Source organism: Anomaloglossus baeobatrachus, chromosome 3, assembly GCF_048569485.1.
Source record: "Anomaloglossus baeobatrachus isolate aAnoBae1 chromosome 3, aAnoBae1.hap1, whole genome shotgun sequence".
Lineage (NCBI taxonomy): Eukaryota > Metazoa > Chordata > Amphibia > Anura > Aromobatidae > Anomaloglossus > Anomaloglossus baeobatrachus.
Window position 1 is genome coordinate 6,735,352 of NC_134355.1, and position 26,439 is coordinate 6,761,790.

The window sequence follows — 26,439 nt, forward strand, 5'->3', positions numbered from 1 at the left end:
GTGGTTGGCACCAAAGATCTCGATCTTGGTCTCATCAGACCAGAGAACCTTGAACCAGTCTGCCTCAGAGTCCTCCAAGTGATCATGAGCAAACTGTAGACGAGCCTTGACATGACGCTTTGAAAGTAAAGGTACCTTACGGGCTCGTCTGGAACGGAGACCATTGCGGTGGAGTACGTTACTTATGGTATTGACTGAAACCAATGTCCCCACTGCCATGAGATCTTCCCGGAGCTCCTTCCTTGTTGTCCTTGGGTTAGCCTTGACTCTTCGGACAAGCCTGGCCTCGGCACGGGTGGAAACTTTCAAAGGCTGTCCAGCAGGGCCAGATTAAGGTTGGTGGGGGCCCCTGGGCAGAAAATCTGGTGGGGGCCCCATAACGTTAACATTTTTAGCCATAACAGTAGAGCACGAACTGAAGCATTTAGAAATAAATCCACTGAGCATGGATCTTATCCTGTTCTGCCACATTCACATTTACACTTATACACAGAAAGTTACATTTTTTTATTGATCCCAATGTTAAGACAGCGAAGGAATAGTAAAAATAAAGGGAAAGTTCTCACTGGCAGCAATGGTTGCTGAAAATCACAATGTGCTCTCTATTGTATTGTCTCCGGAGTAGTACATAGCAGCTGATGTCTGTACATGGTATGCCATACACTGTATCAGAGGTGGATCTAGGTTTTCCTGTCCATGGAGTAGGAGTTCAGTTTGGCGCCCCCTTCTATACACGGCTTATGCGGTTTGAGTAGTTGTCATGTGACCGCTCATACGCCATTTTCACACGTGCCGATGAGCTGCTCTTCCGAATTTTCTCAATGTTCAGTGAAATACTACAGCCCATAAAGAGAAGCAGGAAGAGAAGCTAATTGTGACTCAAAGTATTAAAATGACCTGCAAGTGGTCATGTGACCACTTCTAGAATTAGCAAGCAGAGCTGAATCCTTACATTGAGTATATTACAGGTTGTTGGATTGGGCATGCTACGGGGCTTACTTTTATTATTAAAGGGGTTGTCCAGGTCGACAAGGAAAATTTGTTGTTCTCCTATATGACTGCAGACTTCTGAATTCTCACAGCTTACGGACTGCACATTGTCATGATTTTCCCGAGCCATGAGCAAGTAGTCATGGGACTGCAAGTATGCGATTTGCTTACTTCCGGCCACATTCAAATTAGACGTCTGCAGCCTCACTCAATAGTTACATGCCCTCAAGCTCTCACTGCTGGCATCGGAGAGTCCTGACAGTGTGCAGACTGAGGATTCAGAAGTCTGCAGTCACATAGAAACTTTCATCACAAACCTGGACAACCCCTTTAATGCTACTAACATAATGTAGAAACCCTTGCGGTCATGTAATTTTACAAATTATGGCTTGCTACGTGTGTACAGGATCAGAATCAGTAAAATGTACATAAATACACTGTGTGTAGAATTATTAGACAAATGAGTATTGTGATCACATGATACTTGTTATACATGTCGTCCTACTCCAAGCTGTATAGGCTGAGAGCCAACTACCAATTAAGTAAATCCGGTGATGTGCATCTCTGTAATGAGGAGGGGTGCGGTGTAATGACATCAACACCCTATATAAGGTGTGCTTAATTATTAGGCAACGTCCTTTCCTTTGGCAGAATGGGTCAGAAGAGAGATGTGACGGGCTCTGAAAAGTCCATATTGTGAGATGTCTTGCAGAGGGATGCAGCAGGCTTGAAATTGCCAAACTTTTGAAGTGTGATCACCGAACAATCAAGCGTTTCATGGCAAATAGCCAACAGGGTCGCAAGAAGCGTGTTGGGCAAAAAAGGCGCAAAATAACTGCCCATGAATTGAGAAAAATCAAGCGTGAAGCTGCCAAGATGCCATTTGCAACCAGTTTGTCCATATTTCAGAGCTGCAACGTTACTGGAGTATCAAAAAGCACAAGGTGTGCCATACTCAGGGACAGGCCAAGGTAAGGAAGGCTGAAAAACCACCACCTCTGACCAAGACACAGAAGATAAAACGTCAAGACTGGGCCAAGAAATATCTTAAGACTGATTTTTCAAAGGTTTTATGGACTGATGAAATGAGAGTGACTCTTGAAGGGCCAGATGGATGGGCCAGAGGCTGGATCAGTAAAGGGCAGAGAGCTCCACTCCGACTCAGACGCCAGCAAGGTGGAGGGGGGCACTGGTATGTGCTGGTATCAGCAAAGATCAACTTGTGGGACCTTTTCGGGTTGAGGATGAAGTGAAGCTCAACTCCCAGACCTACTGCCAGTTTCTGGAAGACAACTTCTTCACGCAGTGGTACAGGAAAAAGTCGGTATCGTTCAAGAAGAACATGATTTTCATGCATGCAGGACAATGCTCCATCACATGCATCCAACTACTCCACAGCGTGGCCGTCCAGTAAAGGTCTAAAAGATGAAAAAATAATGACATGGCCCCCTTGTTTACCTGATCTGAACCCCATAGAGAACCTGTGGTCCCTCATAAAATGTGAGATCTACAGGGAGGGAAAACAGTTCACCTCTGGGAGCAGTGTCTGGAGGCTGTGGTGGCTGCTGCACACAATGTTGATCGTAAACAGATCAAGCAATGACAGAATCTATGGATGGTTGCTGCTGAGTGTCATCAGAAAGAAAGGGGGCTATATTGGTCACTAATTTTTTGGGTTTTGTGTTTGCATGTCAGAAATGTTTATTTCTAAATTTTGTGCAGTTATATTGGTTTACCTGGTGAAAATAAACAAGTGAGATGGGAATAGATTTGCTTTTTATTAAGTTGCCTAATAATTCTGCACAGTAATAGTTACCTGCACAAACAGATCCTCCTAAGATAGCCAAATCTAAAAAACCCCACTCCAACTGCCAAAAATATTAAGATTTGATATTTATGAGTCTTTTGGGCTAATTGAGAACATTGCTGTTGATCAATAATAAAAAAAATCCTCTAAAATACAACTTGCCTAATAATTCTGCACATGGTATACAGCACCAGAACCAAAAGCAATACCAAAATACATCACTAGCACCCTCATCAGTAAACGAATATATCACCAGAGCCACCAATACATGACTACAGTACCAAATTTACTGCAACAATATATTGCAGTGTCACATCCCCATATACATTGGTATCACATGAATTAACAACTCCCAGTATGTCCTTAACAATTGTAAGAAAATGCTGGGAATTATTATCAGTATTTATCAGACTTTGGACCATACAGGAACCACAGTCCTGATGAGAAGCATTGAGTATCACACACATACAGTCACATCCAGGGACCTTGTAGGTGACATCTTCCCTGATCGGAGTCATCTTATTCTTTCTTCTCCATCTTGTCCAGACGTCATGATGACTATTCTCATCCACAGCTCCTCTCTGCAGACCTCCCGGGTCTTCTGCAGCACATCTCAACATTATGCCCTTAAAATAAATAGCAGAATGATTATAATGCTCCTAAATATAAATATATGACCTACACTGTGCGTCTGAATAAATAATTGCCCCTTGTCACAAACCACCGGGGGGGTCACTCAGAAATCCCTCGCGCTGGCTACCAGTACGTCACAATCGGGGGGTAACAAGTGGGGGTCACCCCTCCTTTATACCTCCCGACCGACAGACAGAGCACGTGACGCGCTCTCTAGCGCCCCTCTTATAGTCAGGCCAATTATGGAATTGCCCGACAATAAGAAAGGAGGCCGCTATACTACTTATGCCGATTATTGAAGGGTCCCCGGTGAGAGTAAGGTATATATTCCCCCGACCTCCGCGGGCGGAATATATAATATCTTCCCGAATCTCACTGGCCTCCCCACAATAATCCTTGGCACAACTCGCTGCCACCAACCGCTTCACGGTAACTATTAGCCGAACACACAGACGTGGGATTCAAGATCGAGATAACAGAACAGCCCAAGATTAATTATATAATTTAATCAGCCTAAAGCACACTAGAAACTACAATATATACAATAGGGAATCTACAGAATATACATATGTCAGAGTACAGTTACAGATAAAGCATGGGTTACAAACAGGTATACAATTACATCAGTTACCTTGTGTGTCTGGCCACAGGGGGGCGCTGTAGACCAGGTTTCTAGGATTCTTCCCACAGATGTTTCCCAACCAGGCCCCCGAGCAGAAGAACACTGGAAAATGGCCGAAGTAGGGTTATCAACCTGGGCAGATCCAGGTCCCCTCCTACCTTAGTGACCTCACAGGGAAGCACTGCCACTCCCCCTGCATGGATCAGAATTATCCAGCAAAGGGGATATTGGCCATAACTTTGCCTGGGAGCGTCGTAGGCAGACGCCAATGCTCTCATTGTGACAGTTATGAATTTAGCTACAGAACGAGGGGACTCATGACCTGTCTACGAGTTCCCATATGGCTGATATCACGCCTGGGGTATTTCCCAAGCTCCCCCTTCCATAAAAAAGGTGTGCCAGCATCGTCCGCCTGCGCAAACACCATTTTTATGGTTGCCATATTTATCGGAGATATGGCTTGCGAGATATGAACCATTTTTTACTGGAGTCGTTCTGTCTGGCTACTTCCAAGCCTTGCTAATGAGATACAACTCTTGTTACAGGGTGACGGCAGGGAGCCATCCTGTGTCCATTGTCCGCACATCATCTCATCTCCATATCAGAGGAGATGGCTGTTGGAGGTGTAAGTGGGATGTGACACCTTCACAGATGCTGGACATTTGGGAACAAGGAGGGAGGGGGGCACTGCCAGGGAGTGATGAGAGCAATTATGACTTCTAGTCATAATTCCTCTTCATATCCCAGGATTTACCTCACACCTCCCCCCTTTTGAGGGCGCTAGGGGGCAGCACACTCCGGTGTTCCCCCGTGCGCCCGTCCGCGACCTCTCCTTGTCGGGACAGCCCGTCTGCGTTACCGTGGTCACGGCCCCTTTTGTGGCGAATGGTGAAGTCGTATTGCTGGAGCGCAAGGCTCCATCGCAACAATCGCCCATTCGTCCCAGAGACGGTGTGCAACCAGCTGCGGGGATTGTGGTCCGTCTCCACGATGAAGTGGCGCCCGTATAGATAGGGTTGCAGACGCTGCAGGGCCCACACTATGGCCAGGCACTCCTTCTCCATTGTAGAATAGGCCACTTCCCTTGGTAACAGCTTCCTGCTCAGGTACAAGACTGGGTGCTCTTGGCTCGCAGAGTCCACCTGGCTGAGCACCGCACCGAGGCCGAAGTCACTGGCGTCGGTCTGTACTACAAACGGCCGCGTGAAGTCGGCTGCCTGTAGCAAGGGCGGGCTGGACAGGGCGTCCTTTAGGGCCCGGAAGGCTGTCTCGCAGTCCACTGTCCAATCGACTGCAGAGGGCAGCTTCTTTTTGGTGAGGTCCGTCAAGGGCTTTGCCAGGCTACTATAGCATGGAACAAACCTCCTATAGTACCCAGCGGTCCCCAAGAAGGACATCACCTGCTTCTTGGTCCTGGGGGTGGGCCAGGATGCGATGGCCTCCACTTTCTCAGGCTCGGGCTTCAGCGTTCCCCCACCTACCCGGTGACCGAGGTACTGGACCTCGCTCATGGCCAGCTGACACTTTCCCGGCTTGATGGTCAAACCTGCCCGGTGGATCCGCCGGAGCACCTGTGCTAGATGCTCTAGGTGGTCCTCCCAGGTGGGACTGAAGACGGCAATGTCATCCAGGTACGCGGCCGCGTACCCTTCAAGTCCCTTGAGCAGGGTGTTGACCATCCGCTGGAAAGTGGCAGGGGCATTCCTCATCCCGAATGGCATCACCGTGGACTCGTACAGTCCAAATGGGGTAATAAAGGCAGAGCGTTCCCTGGCCTTGCGAGTCAGGGGGATCTGCCAATATCCCCGGCTCAGGTCCATGATGGTCAGGTACTGAGCCCCGGCCAACTGATCGAGCAGGTCATCGATGCGTGGCATTGGGTACGCATCGGCGACCGTGACAGCATTGAGCCCCCTGTAGTCCACGCAGAACCGAGTGGTTCGGTCCTTCTTAGGGACGAGGACTACAGGCGAGGCCCAAGCGCTGTTGGATGCCTGGATCACCCCCAGCTCCAGCATCTCGTCAATCTCCTGGCGCATGTGTTGCTGCACCTCCAGGGAGACCCGATATGCTGAACGCCGGATCGGGGGATGATCCCCAGTGTCCACGTGATGGACAGCCAAGTCAGTCCTTCCGGGCTGGTTGGTAAACAACCCCCGGAAGGGGAGGAGGGTGGCCCACAGCTGGGACCGTTGGTCCTCCAAGAGCTGGTGGCCAACCTCCACATCCTCAATGGATCCGCCTGCCCTAACCTGGGCTAGCATATCCAAGAGGGTTTCCGCTTCTCCCTCCTCGGGCAGGTTGCACACGGGGAGCGCACATGCCTCCCGCTCATGATGTGCCTTCATCATGTTCACATGGAAGGGCTTCCGCCTTCCACGGGCAGGGTCCAGGGTGACCAGGTACGTCACAGGGTTGAGCTGCTGGTACACGAGGTATGGGCCTTCCCAGGCTGCCTGAAGCTTGTCCTGTGGTACGGGGACCAGTACCCACACCTCTTGACCCACTTGGTAGGTCCTCTCACAAGCGTTCTGGTCGTACCAACGCTTCTGATCGGCCTGGGCTTGAGCCATATTGTCGTGTACCAGTTGCGTCAAGGCCTGCATTTTGTCCCGGAAGCGCATGACATACTCGATAACCGACACTCCAGGGGTGGCCAAATCCCCTTCCCAAGCCTCTTTCACCAGAGCCAGGGGGCCCCGCACACGTCGCCCGTACAGGAGCTCAAACGGTGAGAATCCTGTTGAGGCCTGTGGAACCTCCCGGTAAGCAAATAACAGGTGTGGGAGATACCGCTCCCAGTCACGCCCATGGGAGTCGACCAACATCTTAAGCATCTGCTTTAAGGTGCCATTGAACCGCTCGCACAGGCCATTAGTCTGTGGATGGTACGGGCTGGCCACCAGATGTCGCACCTGGACTTGCTTACAGAGGGCCTCCATCAGCTGGGACATGAATTGGGTCCCCCGGTCAGTGAGCATTTCCTGGGGAAAACCCACTCGGGAGAAAATCTCCAGCAATGCGGTGGCCACCTTGTCAGCCCGAATGGACGACAAGGCCACTGCTTCTGGGTACCGGGTGGCATAGTCCACTACCGTCAGTAGGAAGCGTTTCCCGGAGCTGCTGGGGATGGCCAGCGGGCCGACCAGATCCACAGCCACCCTCCTGAAAGGCTCATCGATGATTGGCAGAGATACTAGTGGGGCTTTGGGGCGTGGCCCCGCCTTCCCCACTCTCTGACAGGTTTCACACGAACGGCAGTAGGCAGCCACATCGGCCCCCATTTTTGGCCAGTAGAAATGCTGGTTTAACCTGGCCTTGGTCTTAGCGATCCCTAGGTGTCCGGCCATCGGAATCTCATGTGCGATCCGCAACAACTCCGTCCGGAACGGATAGGGTACCACCAACTGTCGGTCCCTGGGCCACGCCTCCGGTGAACCCTGCTGGACCGTGGCCCGGTACAGCCGTCCTTGGTCCCAGACCACTCGCTCCGGGTCCGAGTCCGAGGGAGGCTGTGCCGCCTGCTCCTTAAGAGCTTTCAGGCTGTCGTCAGCTTCTAACGCTGCCTGAAACCCCTGACTAGATGTGGCCAGAATCGACGAGACTGTCACATCTTCAGTCAGTACCCCGGGACCTGTGTCCTGGCCTCCACCTGACTCGGCTGCCACTTGGTCAGAAGGGGAAGAGCTATCGGACCTCCGGGAGGCCCCTTGGCTTCCAGCACTCCCACTGCGGGTGACAGCGGCCACAGCCGCTGCGACCGTGGGTCGTGCCTGCTCCTCCTCCGTTCCTGACCAAGTCGCCGGTTCAGGCAGACCTACCTGGCTTCCTGACACCCCGGTTGTGGGGGAACCATGCACCGAGATCTTACCTGGGAGCACTTCCGCTCCTGGACCGGCCCCAATCTCACCTGCCTGTTCCCCTCCTGCAGCAACAGAACCCCGCTGTGAAATCTCTGGGGACCCCACATTTGCTGTGGTAGCCCCCACCCCACACACTGGTCCTCCCCCTGCAGCACCCTGCTCTCTGCTTATCCCTGCAGAGGGCAACAGATCCCAGCTCACAGGCTGGTTACTTGTAGAGGCATTGTCACACCTTTCTCTGACCCCCTCCCCTGTCACAGCTGCAGCTGTGTGTGTGTCTATGGTGTCTGTGCAAGCAGAAATATCAGAGTTCACTCCCTCCTCCCTTACATCATTCATAGATAACACATTAACATTGTCAGGAGTCATGTCAGCACTGGCTGAAGGTTCAGCCTTTGGGGCGGGGCCAAACTGGGAGGTTATTTGCCCCAAATCTGTCCCAAGTAGCACGTTTGCAGGGATCCGATCAGTTACCCCCACCTCCCTCACCCCTCGCCCTGCGCCCCAGTCCACATAAATGTCAGCAACAGGCAGCGCCGGGTCAATGCCTCCAATCCCGGAGACAGCGAGGGTTTTTCCAGGGATCAAGTCTTGGGGGGACACCATCTCAGGCCGCACCAGAGTCACCTCCGAGGCGCTGTCTCGCAGTCCTATGGTCACAGACTGGCCGACGGTGACAGGTTGGAAGCTGTCCAGGGACCTACCACCACCCCCACCCACACAATACACCTTGGGCGGCCCTTGGGACGGGGACGGAGCCGGGGCCTTGGGACGCTGAGGGCACATGGCCTTGAAGTGTCCAGGTAGGTTGCACTGGTGGCACCGTCTTGGCTCTGCCACGGGCCTGGAGAGGGGAGTTGAGGGGGACACCCCCTGCAGTCTAGGGGCAGGTGGGGCAGTCGCAGAGTTCATCTTACCCCCTCTCCAGGTGCTGCTGGTGGCTGCTCTCCTGGCTTCAGGAGCCCGATTGTTGGTGTAGTCATCTGCCAGGGCAGCTGTAGCCGTGGATCCCTTTGGCTTCTGGTCTCGGATGAACTGGCGGAGATCCTCAGGGCAGTTCCACAAGAGTTGCTCCGTGATGAACAAGTCCAGGATCTCCGGTCCGGTGGAAAGCTGCAGGCCTTGGGTCCAGTGGTCGGCAGCTCGGGCAAGTGCCCGCCGGTGGTCAGCCCAGGAGTCCTTTGGTCCCTTCTGCAGCGTCCGGAACTTCTTGCGGTAGGACTCCGGGGTGAGGTTGTACTGTTGGATCAGGGCCCGCTTGATGGTGTCGTAGCCCTGATCCGCCTCAGCAGGCAAGTCCCCAAGGATATCCAGGGCCTTACCCCTTAAACGGGGGGTCAGGTATTTGGCCCACTGGTCCTTGTTCAGATGATGCTGCAAGCAAGTCCGTTCAAAAGCAGTCAAGAAAGAGTCCAAGTCTCCATCCTTCTCCAGCACTGGGAAGTCCTCAACACGGACCTTTGGAAGTTTGGTGTCTGGAAGGTCACGGGTGGCTGATGAGGGCCGGAGCTGAGCTAGCTGCAGCTGGTAGTTACGCTCTGCCTGGCGCTCTTCACGCGCTGCTTGCCGCTCACGCTCGGCCATGAGTTCCTTGTAGCCCTCCCGGTCTCCAGCCTGGCGTAGGGCCATAGCCATTTGAAGAAGGCTATCCGAGCCTCCCAGGCTCGGTGGAATGGCACGTGGTGATCTGCGGCCCGCTGCGGAGCCTGGTGATTCACTGTCCATTGCAGAGCGGAGGGCTGGCATCTGGCTCGTTGAGGACCCTTGGGCGAGCTGCTCCTCATCTTGTCCAGCAGTGCCCGGTTGTGCAATGTCCTCTGCAGAGCTGTTTTCTGGCGTCGAGCTCCTGGAGGACTCGTGGACAACCTCCTCATCGTCTCTGGCCTTAGCATCGGCCATTCCTTTGGCTTTGCTCCTGGTGCTCTCAGCCATTCTTGCAGACTTTTGGTCACTGACACAGAACTGACACCTGATGCCTCCACACACCTTACAGTATCTGCACTCTGACACTCTAGTGTTGAGCTAGTCTGAAGACCCCAGCAGCCACAGCTGCTGCAGGCAGTCTTTAGTGTCTGGGAGTATGGGTCTCACACTCACACACACTATTATCTCGATCCCACCGCTTGCCACCAATATGTCACAAACCACCGGGGGGGTCACTCAGAAATCCCTCGCGCTGGCTACCAGTACGTCACAATCGGGGGGTAACAAGTGGGGGTCACCCCTACTTCATACCTCCCGACCGACAGACAGAGCACGTGACACGCTCTCTAGCGCCCCTCTTATAGTCAGGCCAATTATGGAATTGCCCGACAATAAGAAAGGAGGCCGCTATACTACTTATGCCGATTATTGAAGGGTCCCCGGTGAGAGTAAGGTATATATTCCCCCGACCTCCGCGGGCGGAATATATAATATCTTCCCGAATCTCACTGGCCTCCCCACAATAATCCTTGGCACAACTCGCTGCCACCAACCGCTTCACGGTAACTATTAGCCGAACACACACACGTGGGATTCGAGATCGAGATAACAGAACAGCCCAAGATTAATTATATAATTTAATCAGCCTAAAGCACACTAGAAACTACAATATATACAATAGGGAATCTACAGAATATACATAGGTCAGAGTACAGTTACAGATAAAGCATGGGTTACAAACAGGTATACAATTACATCAGTTACCTTGTGTGTCTGGCCACAGGGGGGCGCTGTAGACCAGGTTTCTAGGATTCTTCCCACAGATGTTTCCCAACCAGGCCCCCGAGCAGAAGAACACTGGAAAATGGCCGAAGTAGGGTTATCAACCTGGGCAGATCCAGGTCCCCTCCTACCTTAGTGACCTCACAGGGAGCACTGCCACTCCCCCTGCATGGATCAGAATTATCCAGCAAAGGGGATATTGGCCATAACTTTGCCTGGGAGCGTCGTAGGCAGACGCCAATGCTCTCATTGTGACAGTTATGAATTTAGCTACAGAACGAGGGGACTCATGACCTGTCTGCCAGTTCCCCATTGGCTGATATCACGCCTGGGGCATTTCCCAAGCTCCCCCTTCCATAAAAAAGGTGTGCCAGCATCGTCCGCCTGCGCAAACACCATTTTTATGGTTGCCATATTTATCGGAGATATGGCTTGCGAGATATGAACCATTTTTTACTGGAGTCGTTCTGTCTGGCTATTTCCAAGCCTTGCTAATGAGATACAACTCTTGTTACAGGGTGACGGCAGGGAGCCATCCTGTGTCCATTGTCCGCACATCATCTCATCTCCATATCAGAGGAGATGGCTGTTGGAGGTGTAAGTGGGATGTGACACCTTCACAGATGCTGGACATTTGGGAACAAGGAGGGAGGGGGGGCACTGCCAGGGAGTGATGAGAGCAATTATGACTTCTAGTCATAATTCCTCTTCATATCCCAGGATTTACCTCACACCCCTCACAATGACCCACACAATGTCATTCTTATGGTACATAGCCTCTTCTTTCAGTTCTGGGCCCCCTCTTCACACAGTCCTCTACATTGTGTACCCACTATACCTCCAAATGTCTATACTGTGCCCCCTCCTCACACTCCCCCTCCTGAGCTGTACCCTCACACTGTTCCCCATGCTATCCCCTCTCTATACTCCCCTCACCCTCAGTACCAAAATCACTATAGTGCACCTCAGTCTCACATTCCCCCTCCTCAGCATACTGTGCCCTCCATACTGTGCCCTCACACTGCCCACCATGCTGCCCCTTCTCTATACTGCCTACCTCCTTCACTATACAGTCACTATACCGCACCTCAGTCTCACATTCCCTCTCCTCAGCATACTGTGCCTCCATACTGTGCCCTCACACTGGCCACCATGCTGCCCCTTCTCTATACTGCCTACCTCCTTCACTATACAGTCACTATACCGCACCTCAGTCTCACATTCCCCCTCCTCAGCATACTGTGCCCTCACACTGGCCACCATGCTGCCCCTTCTCTATGCTGCCTACCTGCTTCATTATCCAGTCACTATACTGTATCTCCGTCTCACTTTCCCCCTTCTCAGCATCCTATGCCCTCCATACTGTGCCCTCACACTGGCCACCATGTCGCCCCTTCTCTATACTGCCTACCTCCTTCACTATACAGTCACTATACTGCACCTCCGTCTCACATTCCCCCTCCTCAGCATACTGTGCCCTCCATACTGTGCCCTCACACTGCCCACCATGCTGCCCCTTCTCTATACTGCCTACCTCCTTCACTATACAGTCACTATACCGCACCTCAGTCTCACATTCCCCCTCCTCAGCATACTGTGCCCTCCATACTGTGCCCTCACACTGCCCACCATGCTGCCCCTTCTCTATACTGCCTATGTCCTTCACTATACAGTCACTATACCGCACCTCAGTCTCACATTCCCCCTCCTCAGCATACTGTGCCCTCCATACTGTGCCCTCACACTGGCCACCATGCCGCCCCTTCTCTATACTGCCTACCTCCTTCACTATACAGTCACTATACCGCACCTCAGTCTCACATTCCCCCTCCTCAGCATACTGTGCCTCCATACTGTGCCCTCACACTGCCCACCATGCTGCCCCTTCTCTATACTGCTAACCCCCCCCCCCCCCCCCACTACCCAGGCTCTATACTATGCCCCTCACACTTTTCTCCACCAATACTCTCCACTTACAATATTCTCCCACCATACTGCTGCCTCACACTCTTTAAAGGGAACCTGTCATCAGGAATTTGGCTTTCAACCTAAACGTTTCCCCCTCTGCAGCTCCTGGGCTGCATTCTAGGAAGGTTTTTGTACTTTTTGTGCCCCTTTTTAAACCAAAATAAACACTTTATAAACTTGTACCTTTCTGTTTGAAAATCTTGTTAATTTTCCATGGGGGCGGGCCGTGTGGCGTCCGTTGCTGTAGCTTACGCCGTCCCCCATGCTCCAAATCATGCCTCATAACGCCGCCCACTGCGCCGAGGTCCCGTGCACGCCGGGACACCTGGTGACGTGGTCGCAGGCACGAGAGTATGGGCGGCGCTGTGATTGCATCGCAAGTGCGCGCCCATACTCTCGTGTGCGCGCTCTCCCCTCTGTACGTCGCTCAGATCCTCTGCTTCTCCTGTGCTCCGCTCCTCCCATCTATTTCCTGCTGCAGGGTACGATGGGAAGGAGGTGACGTCGGGCCGGCGCAGAACGCTGGAGGCAGTGGGGGAAAGGGCGGGCACGAGAGTATGGGCGGCACTTGCGATGCAATCACAGTGCCGCCCATACTCTCGTGCATGCGACCACGTCACTAGGTGTCCCGGCGTGCACGGGACCTCGGCGCAGTGGGCGGCGTTATGAGGCATGATTTGGAGCATGGGGGACGGCGTAAGCTACAGCAACGGACGCCACACGGCCCGCCCCCATGGAAAATTAACAAGATTTTCAAACAGAAAGGTACAAGTTTATAAAGTGTTTATTTTGGTTTAAAAAGGGGCACAAAAAGTACAGAAACCTTCCTAGAATGCAGCCCCCGAGCTGCAGAGGGGGAAACGTTTAGGTTGAAAGCCAAATTCCTGATGACAGGTTCCCTTTAATGGTGCCCCCTGATTGCTGTGCAGGGACAAATATGACGCATGTTCCCCAAAGGTACGCCCCTGTACAGTGTACAGGAGAATACATGACTGTTACACAATATACTGTGACACAGACACCAGATGCTATACAATATACACATTATTATATACCATCTGATGTGTGTGCACAGTATATCACACTACTCTCTGTACGCTGGATGTGGTATACCATGTGCACAGATATACAATCCCCTGCACTGATCACACCTGGGCCTACAGGACAGGATGTAACATATTCTATATGTAATATGGGCCATATAGTATAATGTGTGCTGCAGGCTCAGATGTGACCAGTGCAGGATTCTGTGTAGTGATGTCTCTGCTGGAGATCAGTGTGAGTTATTGCAGGGGAGGGATGAGGCCGATGACCCGGCACTGACAGCCCGACCTGATCTGCAGCAGCTCACACTCCTGCAATAACTCACACTGATAGCAGAGTGGCCGCTGACACTATGGAACCGGTCTGGAGTTATCAGCGGCGTCTGCTCCCTCCTCACTGCAGTCTCCTGCCCGGCCGGCACCATGATTAATGACCTCATACTTACCGGGATAAACTGAGACCTCCGGTCCTCCCACAAGCTCCTCTACGGCAGGAAGAAACAGCAGCGCGGTGACGTCATCCTGGCAGACGCAGCCCACACAGCGTGCAGTGGGCGTGTCTGCAGTATAGTGATGGCCGGGATTGAAATACCTTAAAGGTACAGTGCAGTCTTGAACCACTGCAACTTTAATAAAATGGCGGACACACAGATGGTGGTGGGGGCCCCCTCAGAGGCTCTTGTGGTGGGGGCCCCTGGGCTGAAGCCCCGTCTGCCCCGCCTATAATCCGGCCCTGCTGTCCAGGCCGTGGAAGGCTAACAGTAGTTCCATAAGCCTTCCACTTCCGGATGATGCTCCCAACAGTGGAGACAGGTAGGCCCAACTCCTTGGAAAGGGTTTTGTACCCCTTGCCAGCCTTGTGACCCTCCACGATCTTGTCTCTGATGGCCTTGGAATGCTCCTTTGTCTTTCCCATGTTGACCAAGTATGAGTGCTGTTCACAAGTTTGGGGAGGGTCTTAATTAGTCAGAAAAGGCTGGAAAAAGAGACAATTAATCCAAACATGTGAAGCTCATTGTTCTTTGTGCCTGAAATACTTCTTAATACTTTAGGGGAACCAAACAGAATTCTGGAGGTTTGAGGGGTTGAATAATAAATGACCTCTGAATAAACTTTTCACAATTTAAAAAAAAAAATAAAAAAAGAAATAACATTCTTTTTTGCTGCATTTCACACTTCCAGGCTGATCTACAGTCCAAATGTCACAATGCCAAGTTATTCCGAATGTGTAACCTGCTAAATCTGCAGGGGGTTGAATACTACTTGTAGGCACTGTATATATATATATATATATATTATATATATATATATATATATATATATATATATATGTATATACATAGTTACATAGTTACTAAGGTTGAAAAAAGACCTAGGTCCATGTAGTTCAACCTTCAATATATATATATATACATTAGCCTCAGTGTTGTCTTTATTCATATACCGCCATTATACATGGTCCAAATGATGATGTTTTAGAAAACTTGTATAATATTGCCAAAAAGTCCAGTCAGTGCCTATGGAGCCATCCTTTGCGGCATTTTTGGCTGTGGTTCTTTTACCCCAATCTGCCCTCTAGGGTCCGGCATTGACTCTTCGGAGAATCTCTTGTCCAATATTATAATCTTAATAAATCCTATGTCTGGAGTTTATAAGACTCAGGACCTCAGGGCCGTATATCAAACCCAGCACAAAGCCTGATTCCACAGCCGGATGATCACCCCACCATCCAGGGGCACAGGCGGCGTTCTCCCGGGTCATTCCCATTCTACACAAATATTTGCACAGACAATTCCATGCATTTTCTTGACGTTCCTCTTTGTGCGGCTTAATGTGGGCAAATATGTCTTGGCGGATGCTTTGAATTAAGACCCTGAATGTATGAATAGTGGGAGAAAATTCTGCAGAGCGGCCGAGGCCAGAGCTATAGCAACAGGAGGCCAGAAATGGAGGACGCGGGGCCTGAAAATACACGTGTGATGGCTCATCCTACAATGTGTCTATCTACAAGGGGCTGCTGATAAGTCTTTGGCTTTACCCAGAAAGAAGCAAGATTGGATGATGAAACTGTCCATTTATTCCACATACTCTCCACTGATAACGAAAAAAGGAGGGGAGCCAGCACTGCTTGTGAATGGCATGCAACAATGAAGAAATAAAAAGTGTAATATTCACAAATTCATTCCTACTGTAACAATTCAATGAGATTTTTTGCAAATGATTGATCAATGATTTGAGCCCCCCTGCCCCGTCATGGCAAATCTCTATAGGGGGGTCCCTACACTATATTATAAATTATTATGTACCATAAGGTCTCATATAATGAGCAGGACCATATGAAATAATTTGCAATTTGCGTTTACTGGTCGGTGGTTGACCGCCACCATGACGTGCACGCCCAGTGTGGTTTGCAAATTCCTTCTGTTGCCATCAAAATTCATGTTGGTGCCTGTTCACACACAGCCACCGCCCCCTGGTCCATAGGCATCATTATTTAAGCACCACCTGCCTGAGGCTGTTCCGCCCTTCATCCATGTTTGCTGGTCTGGCACTGTGAGGGCCAGTTCTGACATTGTGCTGGTGTGTGTGGTTCTGCCGCACACACTGGCACCTGGGCTGCCCTTTTACTCGCAGTTGTCAGTCCTTGCAGCATGGGAGCGGTTCTGACATTCCCCGGGTAAGTGGTGTTCTTATATGGTCCTGTTCAAGTCATTATATGAGACCTTATGGTACGATATTAATTTACAACATATTGCATACCTCCCAACCGTCCCGGATACAGCGGGACTATCACGCTTTGCATTGTTTGTCCCACGGCCGTCTCCCGGGCTCCGTCCACGCACTCTCTCCCCGCCTTCCTGCTTTTCCCTCCTACCATCCTAACACGTGACGTGCATAACAGAGAGGAGCGCGCTGCCCGAAACTGCTCTGTGCTGCTGCTAAGGTATGTAAACATAATCTCCCCAGCGCTGATCCCCCCCCCCCGGCCGGAGCCTCCCTGTGCGGTCGGCCGGCCGCCTGTCTGTGCGGGCGGACGGCCGCCTGTCTGTGCGGGCGGACGGCCGCCTGTCTGTGCGGGCGCCCCCGGTGCCTGTCTGTGCGAGTGACCGGCCACCTGTCTGTGAAGGCGACCGGCCGCCTCACTGTGCGGGCGACCGGCCGCCTCACTGTGGCTGCCTGCGTCTCCGTGCTGGAGGCCCGCCGGCTGCCTGCGTCTCCGTGCTGGAGGCCCGCCGGCTGCCTGCGTGTCCGTGCTGGAGGCCCGCCGGCTGCCTGCGTGTCCTTGCTGGAGGCCCGCCGGCTGCCTGCGTGTCCGTGCTGGAGGCCCGCCGGCTGCCTGCGTGTCCGTGCTGGAGGCCCGCCGGCTGCCTGCGTGTCCGTGCTGGAGGCCCGCCGGCTGCCTGCGTGTCCCTGCTGGAGGCCCGCCGGCTGCCTGCGTGTCCTTGCTGGAGGCCCGCCGGCTGCCTGCGTGTCCGTGCTGGAGGCCCGCCGGCTGCCTGCGTGTCCGTGCTGGAGGCCCGCCGGCTGCCTGTGTGTCCCTGCTGGAGGCCCGCCGGCTGCCTAAGTGTCCATGCTGAATGGGTGTGGATGGGGAGTGGATATGGGCGTGACTGTGAAATGGGTGTGGTTAGGGGCGTGGCCTAAAAATTTACCACGGCGCGCTCAGCGCGCCGCAAACTTTGTCCCTCTTTTCCTTCTTTAAAAGTTGGGAGGTATGATAGTGTAGGGACCCCCCTATAGAGATTTGCCGTGACGGGGCAGGGGGGCTCAAATCATTGATCAATCATTTGCAAAAAATCTCATTGAATTGTTACAGTAGGAATGAATTTGTGAATTTTACACTTTTTATTGTTTCATTGTTGCATGCCACTCATGAGCAGTGCTGGCTCCCCTCTTCTTTGCCTCCACTGATGTCACACACTTCTTACATCGGTATTACAAGTTCTGTAAGCCCAGCAAAAAGAAGGATTTCGGTTGTGCCTCAAAGCAGGCATCCGTAGCAGCCATGGCATCAGAAATGGTGTGAAATTTGGTCCCTTGAGGTGTTTCTTCAGGTTTGGAAACAGATGATAGTTGGAGGGAGCTAGATCTGGTGAATAAGGTGGGTGGTCACCAGCTGGAAGCCCCGCTCTGCAAGTTTTGCTGTGGTCACTTGTGCAGTGTGACCGGAGGCGTCTTGCAGGAACAAGATTCCTTTGGACAGCTTGCCGCACCATTGGCCTTCAGAGCTGCCTAAAATTGGTCCAAAAGTTCAATGTAATACCTTGCATTGATGGTGGAACCCTTTTGCAGGTAGTCCACTAGCAGCACACCCTCCTTATCCCAGAACACAGACGCAATCACCTTAGTGGCTGATTTTTGCACCTTGAACTTCTTTGGATGAGGTGAACCACTGTGCCTCCACTCTTTTTGACTGCTACTTGTTTTCAGGGTCATATAAATAAATCTAGGTCTCATCCATAGTGACCGGTCACTCCAGGAAGTTCTTATCAGTCCGGAAACGCTGACAAATGGAGCGGGAAGTTTTCACTCGCTGCTTCTCCGATCTGTTGTCAGACATTTGGGGAGCCACTTTGCAGAAGCTTCCTCATGTCCAAATGTTCATGGATAATGACACAAACACGGTCAGGGGAAATCCCCATAATGTCTGCTATTGCTTTAGCTGAATTTGGTGGATTCTCCAGGATGAGGTTGTGCGCAGCATCGACGATCTCCGGAACAACAGCCACTCTCGGTTCAGGACGTTCCTCATCATTGGGGCTGAACTGTGGATTATGAAGGGCATTGACCCCCCAATGTCTGCAACATATCACCATAAATATCCGCCGCGGACTTTCTTTGCAGAAATAAGAATTTATCCCTCCTCTGCTCTCATTTGCTGTGAATATCACATTAGACTCCGCCATTTTGTTTTCTGCGTGCGTAGAACAAATGTTGCCATAAGCAACAAACACAACATTTTAAAAAACATATATTAGACACATAAGGCTTCCATGTGATGTAACATTCGTTACCATAGAAACACTCGATTCTCATAGACTTTGATGGGATGCATTTTCCTTGCTTTTTATTGGTTAAAAAAAGCATGAAAAAAAGCCCTGTGGACACAAGGCCATATACATGTAATAGAGGGCTGTCCCTTGTAGTGACCGCCCCCCTCTCACATATATGTATTATAGAGGTGTAACCTGTACTGAAACCCTCTCGTTGTATACAGTGGGTACGGAAAGTATTCACACCCCTTTACATTTTTCACTCAGTAATGTACACTCTGCACCCCATCCCCCATCTTGATAGAAAAAAACAAAAATGTAGAGATTTTTGCAAATTTATTAAACATGAAAAACTGAAATATCACATGGTCATAAGTATTCAGCCCCTTTGCTCAGTATATCACATGGTCATCAGTATTCAGCCCCTTTGCTCAGTATATCACATGGTCATAAGTATTCAGCCCCTTTGCTCAGTACTGAGTAGAGGCACCCTCCCTTTTGAGCTAGTACAGCCATGAGTCTTCTTGGGATCCTGGATTTGGGGATCCTCGGCCATTCTTCCTTGCAGATCCTCTCCAGTGCCGTCAGGTTGGATGGAGAACGTTGGAGGACGCCATTTTCAGGTCTCTCCAGAGATGCTCATGTGACGGGGTCCTTCTCCAATATCACACAATCAACAGAGCGAGGTCCACCACACGGAGGGTAAAAATAGTCCAGAAATGGCATAAATGTCCCAAAGTTCAGTCACAATTCTCCAGCAGTCCTTTTCCAGGGAAATCAGGGTGTCTCACAGTCTCTGGGGTGCTGGCCCTAGCCTCAGCTTCTCCCTCAGAGGTTCAATCTTGCTTCTTCTCTCTTGTAAGTCTCACCCAGAATGACTAATCCCCCAAGTAAACAGAGAGTTTAAGTGGATCCCAGGCCCCCTCCCCCACACCTAAGGACAGAAGAACTTCAAGGGGATATAACCTGACTTTAACAGGACGAACAATATATCAAATAGACCACCACGCCCAAAACATGAACCCACACAAAATGGTACATAAGTATCAGACAGATATATTCCCAAATATTTCTTTATTTTGAATATAAAAAATTAACAAAATATCCACACCTACAGTGAATTAATTATAGTACATATAAAGCCTTGATATCAAGGACAGTTCGCATACATATAGCATACAATGATTATTAAATATATATACAGACTGCTCACTCCAGGGTTATGGATAATGCTTCACAAAGACTTAACTTATGGACTTATATGTTCTTTTCCATTATATTCATGGCAGACGCCACTATAATTTAAGCAGGTCCAGAAAAATCAAGCATATAGAATCCAGTCCCAGTATACTCAGAGTGAGTGTATCATCAAGTCTGTTAGGTTGATCTTCACCTCAACGCGTTTCCCCACATGAATTATTGTGGTTCATCAGGAGGCTACAAAAAGCAGAATACAGTCCATCAGGTTTACATATTTGTATCTTTTAGAATAACACATGCATGTGTGGAAGATAAACATGAACATAGTCAATATATACATTGTATCTACTTGCCATAACAAAGAATCAATTGGGTATGCAGATCCACGGAGTCTTTCCTTAATGGAATCGGCGGCAGCACAGAGCGATCCTGTCAAGATAAACAGCCACTTCCGTCCCTGGAGACTCTATGGATCTGCATAGCCGTAGAGGTTTATAAAGCCGGCATAACCTAGATCAGCTGTGCGCCCCTAGGTCAGATGGGCTAGCGCGTCACAGTATCGCTATTGCGCTTGCGTGCAGCAATAACATCACTGCAGCTGTATATCGTGAACAGCTACAAGTGATGTCTGTGCGCATGCGCGACGCACCGCCACCACCGCGCACGCGCGAATCGCCACCATGACGTCAGCGCGCATGCGCAGTGCATCGCACCCCGCCGCGCAGGCGCACAGCCACCACAATTCCGATGGATTAGTTGCGGCCTTCTATGTCTGCGCATCACAGCGAAGCATCACGGCTGTATGCCGCATATGATTATATATACATCCGCAAGATGTTAGTATATACCAATGATATACCGGTAGTTATAGTGGCAATGCTAGTGCGCATGCGCGATGCGTCATCTATGACGTCAACGCGCATGCGCAGTATATCGCATTCCAACACACACAGCCGTCATAGCTCAGATGAATTAGCTGTGACTATTGCGCCTGCGTACCGCAACGAACCCTCACGGCTATATATTGTATATGATCTTAAAATAATCATGACGCCAGCATGCATTCCAAGATGAAACCTGCTATATATACATAGCAGGTACAGATCATACAACTATTCTCAGTATATACCGCCACATCTCTATAGGGCCCACAGATCTGATCTTTACATAAATAAATATGCATGGCTTTTAATTGCCTATTAGAAGGCTCATTAAGAATATAGTTCATGATAGTAAGGTAGATCTCTGCTGGACGTTTTTTTCTTTATATCCATTAGGTCATTGAATCAAATATAATATTTCTTTCTAGATCCATTTGTATCTATCAATTCTTTTTCAGGATCATATTTGTATATATATTCTATAGCCATATAATAATCAATATAGCTTTTTATACAACGTATAGCAGGGATCCTATGTATAATTAATAACATATACATGACAGATATCAGTGATACACCAGAAATTCCCTGCAGCGGGCATCCCTAATATGCAGAAAATTCTCCAAAATTGGTCATTAATATATTCCTATTTATTAGAGCAAGAAGATAAAATTACAATTGATATTTTTCCAAGAATCTGGATAAATGCCATAGGCATTCTATCTCTAATATTATGACGTTATAGGATATCAAACAGATAAGTCCTTAGGTATTTAAGTGGGTAGGAAACAACTAAAAGAGAGCAGCTCGTTGAGCCCTCCTGGAGATAAGGAACCCATTTTGAAAATCCATTCAGATTCTTTCTGTAGTAGAATTCTGTCAAAATTCCCCCCCCTTGGATTATGCCTTACTACTTCAAGTATGGAGAATCGGATATGTTTTATATCACCATGATGTACAGTGTTTATGTGCCGGGAAATTGGAGTATCCCTTTTATTCCGTATATCGGATAAATGCTCCCCCACCCTTCTCCGAAATTCTCGTATTGTTTTACCTACATAGTCGAGGGGGCAGTTGCAGGTGGCTCTGTAGACAACTCCTGTAGATTTACAATTACTGAAATCTCGTAGAGTGAAGATTTTTCCTGTTGCTGCACTTCTTACAGTTTTACATGAATCCATAGAATCACAATAACTACAGGTCCCACATCGGAACATACCGCGTATCTGCCTGTCCAGCCAAGTCCCTGACGGACGGGGTCCTTGATACATGCTGTGCATGAGTCTATCTCCTATAGTTTGACCCCTTCTATAGGTAATGCATGGATTTTTTGGAATATATTTGGCCAGGTCTCTATCTGCCTTTAAAATATTCCAATGTTTGTTAATAATTCCAAATATCCGTTCAGATTGAACATCAAAAGTGCCAATAATGCGTGTAATATTCAAATCCTCCTCTTTCTTTTTTGAAGACATAAGCATATGTCTATCACTATCTCTAGCAAATGCATATATCATACCATCACAGTTCAGTTGGGTTTAGGTCAGGGTTGTGGCTGGGCCGGTCAGGAATGGTCAGAGTTGTTCTGAAGCCGCTCCTTTGTTATTTTAGCTGTGTGCTTAGAGTCATTGTCTTGTTGGAAGGTGAACCTTCGGCCAAGTCTGAGGTCCAGAGCATCTGGAGGAGGTTTTCTTCCAGGATATCTCTGTACTTGGCCGCATTCATTTTTCCTTCAATTGTAACCAGTCATCCTGTCCCTCCCCCCATAGCATGATGCTGCCACCACCATGTCTCACTGTGGGGATGGTATTGGGCAGGTGATGAGCAGTGCCCGGTTTTCTCCACACATACCACTTAGAATTATCACCAGAAAGTTCTATCTTCGTCTCATCAGACCAGAGAATCTTATTTCTCATAGTCTAGGATCCTTCATGTCTTTTTTTGCAAACTGTGTGCGGGCTTTCATATGTCTTGCACTGAGGAGAGGCTTCCGTCGGGCCACTCTGCCATAAAGGCCCAAGTAGTGGAGACCGCAGTGACTTTGTGGAATTTTCTCCCATATCCCTACTGCATCTCTGGAGCTCAGCCGCAGTGATCTTGGGGTTTTTCTTTACCTCTCTCACCAAGGCTCTTCTCCCACAATTGCTCAGTTTGGCTGGACGGCCAGGTCTAGGAAGAGTTCTGCTGGTCCCAAACTTCCCATTAAAGGATTATGGAGGCCACTGTGCTCTTAGGAACCTTGAGTACTGCAGAAATTCTTTTGTAACCTTGGCCAGATCTGTGCCTTGCCACAATTCTGTCTCTGAGCTTCTTGGGCAGTTCCTTTGACCTCATGATCCTCATTTGGTGTGACATGCAGTGTGAGCTGTGAGGTCTTAAATAGACAGGTGTGCGCCTTTCCAAATCACGTCCTATCAGTGTAATTACACACAGCTGGACCCCAATGAAGGAGGAGAACCATCTCAAGGAGGATCACAAGGAAATGGACAGCATGGGACGTACATATGAGTGTCTGAGCAAAGGGGCTGAATACTTATCACCATGTGTTATACTGAGCAAAGGGGCTGAATACTTATCACCATGTGATATACTGAGCAAAGGGGCTGAATACTTATCACCATGTGTTACACTGAGCAAAGGGGCTGAATACTTATGACCATGTGTTACACTGAGCAAAGGGGCTGAATACTTATCACCATGTGTTACACTGAGCAAAGGGGCTGAATACTTATGACCATGTGTTACACTGAGCAAAGGGGCTGAATACTTATCACCATGTGTTATACTGAGCAAAGGGTCTGAATACTTATCACCATGTGTTATACTGAGCAAAGGGGCTGAATACTTATGACCATGTGTTACACTGAGCAAAGGGGCTGAATACTTATCACCATGTGTTATACTGAGCAAAGGGGCTGAATACTTATCACCATGTGTTATACTGAGCAAAGGGGCTGAATACTTATGACCATGTGTTATACTGAGCAAAGGGGCTGAATACTTATCACCATGTGTTATACTGAGCAAAGGGGCTGAATACTTATGACCATGTGTTACACTGAGCAAAGGGGCTGAATACTTATCACCAAGTGATATTTCAGTTTTTTCTTGTTTAATAAATTTGAAAAATGTTCTACATTTCTGTCTTTTTCTGACAAGATGGGGGATGGGTGCAGAGTGGACATTACTGAGAATTTACCAAATGGCTGCAATGAAACAGAGAGTGAAAAATGTAAAGGGGTGTGAATACTTTTCATACCCACTGTACATGTAATAGAGGGATGTCCCTTGTTGTGACCCCCTCATTACAGTATATACATGTAAGAGAGGTTTGTCCCTTGTACTAACCACCCCTTGCTATATACATGTAATATAAGGATGTCCCTTGTTATGACCCCTCATTATATACATGTATTAGAGGGGTGTCCCTTGTACTGACCCTCCCCTCAATATGTACATGTAATAAAGGGGTGTGCCTTGTACTGACCCTCCCCTCAATATGTACATGTAATAAAGGGGTGTCCCTTGTTGTGAACCCCCTCATTATATACATGTAATGGAGGGATGTCCCTTGTTGTGAACCCCCTCATTATATACATGTAATGGAGGGATGTCCCTTGCTGTGACCCTTCCTCGTTATATACATGTAATATAGGGATATCCCTTGTTGTGACTCCTCCTGGTTATATACATGTAATATAATAATGTCCCTTATTGTGACCCCCACCTTGCTATATACATGTACTAGAGGGGTGTCCCTTGTTGTGAACCCCCTCATTATATACATGTAATATAGGGATGTCCCTTGTTGTGACCCCTCCTTGTTATATACATGTAATATAATGATGTCCCTTATGTCCCTTGTTGTGACCCATTCTTTACCTCTCACCAAGGCTCTTCTCCCACGATTGCTCAGTTTGGCTGGACGGTCGGGTCTAGGAAGAGTTCTGCTGGTCCCAAACTTCTCCCATTTAAGGATTATGGAGGCCACTGTGCTCTTAGGAACCTTGAGTACTGCAGAAATTCTTTTGTAACCTTGGCCAGATCTGTGCCTTGCCACAATTCTGTCTCTGAGCTTCTTGAGCAGTTCCTTTGACCTCATGATTCTCATATGGTGTGACATGCAGTGTGAGCTGTGAGGTCTTATATAGACAGGTGTGCGCCTTTCCAAATCACGTCCTATCGGTTTAATTACACACATACTTTGGCAAAAGTACTTTCAAAAAGTGAGGTGCTGAGCCAGCCCTCAGAATAAAAGGGATATTTTACAGTTAAGCACATGATTTGGGAGGGAAACAAAAAAAAATAATATATATATACTATATGTTTTCGAAAATGACATGTAATAGAGGCTTGTCCCTTGTTGTGACCCCCTCCTTGTTATATGCATGTAATATAGGGATGTCCCTTGTTGTGACCCCTCCTTGTTATATACATGTAATATAATGATGTCCCTTATGTCCCTTGTTGTGACCCCCCCTTGCTATATACATGTAATAGAGGCTTGTCCCTTGTTGTGACCCCTGCTTGTTATATACATGTAATATAAGGATGTCCCTTGTTGTGACCCCTCCTTGTTATATACATGTAGTATAGGGATGTCCCTTGTTGTGAACCCTCCTTGTTATATACATGTAATATAAGGATGTCCCTTGTTGTGACCCCTCCTTGTTATATACATGTAGTATAGGGATGTCCCTTGTTGTGAACCCTCCTTGTTATATACATGTAGTATAGGGATGTCCCTTGTTGTGAACCCTCCTTGTTATATACATGTAATATAAGGATGTCCCTTGTTGTGACCCCTCCTTGTTATATACATGTAGTATAGGGATGTCCCTTGTTGTGAACCCTCCTTGTTATATACATGTAATATAGGGATGTCCCTTGTTGTGAACCCTCCTTGTTATATACATGTAATATAGGGATGTCCCTTGTTGTGACCCCTCCTTGTTATATACATGTAATATAATGATGTCCCTTATTGTGACCCCTCCTTGTTATATACATGTAATATAGGGATGTCCCTTGTTGTGACCCCTCCTTGTTATATACATGTAATATAATGATGTCCCTTGTTGTGACCCCCCTCGTTATATACGATGATCTGTAGCTGGATTTTGGGGTGTTCCTTGTTTATCAGGAGCTGGACCCCGCCGGTCAGATGATGGCGGCCTCTCCTCAGGATCAGACGCTCTGTGTTTCGGATGTTGGGACGGTTCCATCCTGCGCTCTCTATGGACGGCCATTATCACCTTCACAATCTCTTCACTTCGCTTTTGAACCATTTTTCTGAGGAGGAATGAAAACAAGCCATGACCGGGCTGCAATCTATCATCCTCCGGACTCCTCCAATTTCCTTGGTCATAATCTTCCCCAAATATTGTGAGATAGAAAAGTCAGGGAACAGGGAGTACAGAGCGAGGCTGACCGGTCAGCAGCTGCCATCAGCTCCGGTAATAACCTCATCCACCGCCCGCCTGCTGGGAAATCAAGATAAATGTGGCCGAGATGTGCGGAAGCATTGAGTGTCCCCATCACTCACTGGCTACACTGGACCCCCGAGCCCATTATCCACAAGGTCACCCTCTCCTTATCATTACAAATGACAAGTCATAGCGCCCCTCAGAGGCCACTAATAACATCATCACCGGTTACTCACCAGTGCCTCATACACATGAACAATGGATACGACTCCGAGCCGGTGTGAGGTGGATCCGCCAAGCCGGAGA

General features: G+C 49.1%; 1 long non-coding RNA gene across 1 annotated transcript; it reads right to left on the reverse strand.

Annotated features, from left to right (window-relative positions):
- Positions 1 to 233: 233 nt before the first annotated feature.
- On the reverse strand, positions 234 to 26,439 carry LOC142294852 (uncharacterized). The gene is made up of 4 exons (XR_012751310.1): positions 26,370 to 26,439; positions 24,590 to 25,999; positions 3,267 to 3,423; positions 234 to 836 (listed from the first exon to the last, which is right to left on the reverse strand). It is a non-coding gene; the product is annotated as an uncharacterized LOC142294852 (long non-coding RNA).